Below are 2,605 nucleotides of genomic sequence, written 5' to 3'. Positions count from 1 at the left end.
GCTGAGAGGCACAGGGTCTCTGAGGCCCTGCGGAATTCTCTGGCCGTGGTCTAAGAGTGGTCTGGGCTGAGGATCACGGGGATGGACAATTCCAGTACACAGACTGGAGGGGGTTTAGGGAGAGGGACCGGACCAGACCGGAATGTGTTGTTCCAAGAGCCCTCTCCTGCCTTCCTCCTGGTCATCCGTGGCCACAGCTCTTTTAGGGAGCAAGGCTCTCTTCCCCTCGCTGCCTGGGCTGTAGCTTTGTTGCTGAGATCTCAGACTCCACGCAATTTCACGCCTCTCTGCCTTTGCTCTTGCTGTCCCCTCAGCCAAATGCCTTCCCCATTGTCCCTGTCTTTCCACCACCTCATTCTTCAAGGCCCAGCTCGGATGCCATACTTCCTCTGTGTGGCCTCCCCAGAGCCCCCGGCTCCTGCACTTGCTGCTGCCACCATGTTCTCCTAGTCCTGCACCTGTGCCTCCTTCAGCCTTTGTGGCTGAGTCCACGCTAGGCTTTTCCTCCGGGAGGACAGGGATGGAGCCTATCCTTCCCTGCACCCTGCCCACCCTGGACCCGGGACGGAGCATGGCACCTTGTGGGTGCTCCAGGAATATTTGTTGGCTGAATGTGAGGGGGTCGGTCAGGACAACCAGCAAAGCATGGAACTGGGCCTCTTTCAGGCAGGTAGCTCCGGGCACTCCTGGGTGGGTGGAGACCCCTGGGTGGGTCTCCTCCTCCTCCTCCTCCTCCTCATTACTGACCCTCCCCCACCCCCCAAGTTGGGAAGGACTTTGCCCCTTCCTTTCCCCACAGACCAGCATTCTTTCCCGGCCATTATCATCCTGTTAAACAGAGAGGCCAGTCAGGATCCATATGGATCACATTAACAATTGCTTATTATCTGGGCCCGGACTGCCCCCCCTCTCCACCCCCAGCTCTAACTGCTGTAGTTGTTGGACCCTTAGGAGCCCAGCCTCCCCGCCTCTCCCTCCCCCTTCCACTGGTTGTCCTGGGAGGGCAGGGGACAGGCTGGTCTCTCTCACCCTTCCTGTGCCTTTTAGCAGAACTTAGCTTCTTCTTGACTTGGCTGGCAGTTAACCACTCCTTTCCCCAATTTAATGAAAACCAGGTTCCCCGCAGACGTGTGGCTCAGGGACATTCGAGAGCTGCAGCAGGGAGAGGTGGACCTAAGATCTGGGCGCACCTGTGGTCCACAGCACTGACGCCCCCACCTTCCAGTGGACCGACACTGTGTGCAGGGGCGAGCCACACTAGGCTGACCACTGGGTGTTCTGGGGTCTTCGGCCATCTGAGCCTTGGGCTGGCCCTGCTCCCAGGAGAGACCTTGCAAGGCACTGGGTCCCAAGCCTTATGCTGCAAAGAATAGAGAAAGCTGAGTTTCCTGGAGCAGCAGCTGGGGAGGCCTTGAAGGATGGGGAGTGGGTTTCTGTTTAAACGCATATAGCCCAAGAGCATTAGGGATGGAAGGGGGCTTCCAGATTGCCCATAACTTCTGATTTACAGGCTCTGCAGAGGGACTGATGAAAGCCTTTCCCTGAACGATGCCTTCCATCAATTGACCCCAGCCTTTGCATTCTGCCTTTGAGGGTTCTTGGGCCCCCTGAAGCCCACTGGGACCCTGCATCCAGAAGCCCTCCCCCAGTCCAGGCCCCTTCTCATGCGCAAAGGGCTGAGGCGGGCCGGGAAACCAGGACTCCGGACTTCCACCCTCCGTGCCATCTCCGTGGCCTTATTCCTGGAAGGGGGGCAGCCCAGCCTGAGCCAGGGGACCAGGGGTGGCCATTGAGGTGCTGGGCCAGCCTTCAACTGGGAGGAGTTCACACTCCCTGGGTTGGGGTGAGGGCTGGTCTCATTTCTGAGTGCATTGCTTGGAGAGAAGATGTTCAGGGATTTTGTTTCGTTTTAGAGGCTACTTGTCCCCAGGAACAAGGTTGAGTGGCAAGGAAGTCTAGCTCTTTTCTGAGCATTTTCCTAAGTATCTTGAATCCTGGAGAATACTTAAGTAGCACGTATTAAACACTGTATATCTCACTGGGGAGGTGGGACTAAGAATGGTGCCCAAGTACATGTGATCGTGGTGATTAAATGAGGCAATAGCTCGGAGCTGGGAGCCCCAAGTTCCAGGCTGGAATGACTGACTATGTGCTGTGAGGACTGGTCAGAAATGGAGGTGACAAGGCTCCAGGCTGTGATTGCTGTTGAAGCTGGCATTTCACCACTTGTTCCACCAAAGAGGGGAATGCATGGGAGCTACCCAGAGGCCTTGCTCTCTTTTCCTTTCCTACTGAGGCGTGGGCAGTGTCAGACTTTGCAGTCCGTCTTGCGCCCTGGAGGTGGGGTGGAGGGTTCTCAGGGAATGGGAGAACTGGGCTGTAGGCATGGGCCAGCCTCCATAGCTCCATAGGGCTGTGATCCGAAGCCCATTTTATTTTGTTAGTTTTTAATTAAAACATTTTTTGAAGATTTTTCTTTATTGAAGAGAGAGAAAGCAGGAGTTGGGGGGAAGGGACAGAGGTCAGAGGGAGCAGCAGAACCCCCGCAGAGCGGGGATCCCGATGTGGGGCTCCATCCCAGGACCCCAAGATCATGATCTGAGCT

This window comes from Enhydra lutris, unplaced genomic scaffold (genome assembly GCF_002288905.1).
Source record: "Enhydra lutris kenyoni isolate GAN:26980312 unplaced genomic scaffold, ASM228890v2 scaffoldscaffold56, whole genome shotgun sequence".
Lineage (NCBI taxonomy): Eukaryota > Metazoa > Chordata > Mammalia > Carnivora > Mustelidae > Enhydra > Enhydra lutris.
The sequence above is the reverse complement of the archived record's forward strand: the minus strand, read 5'-3'. Positions refer to the sequence as shown.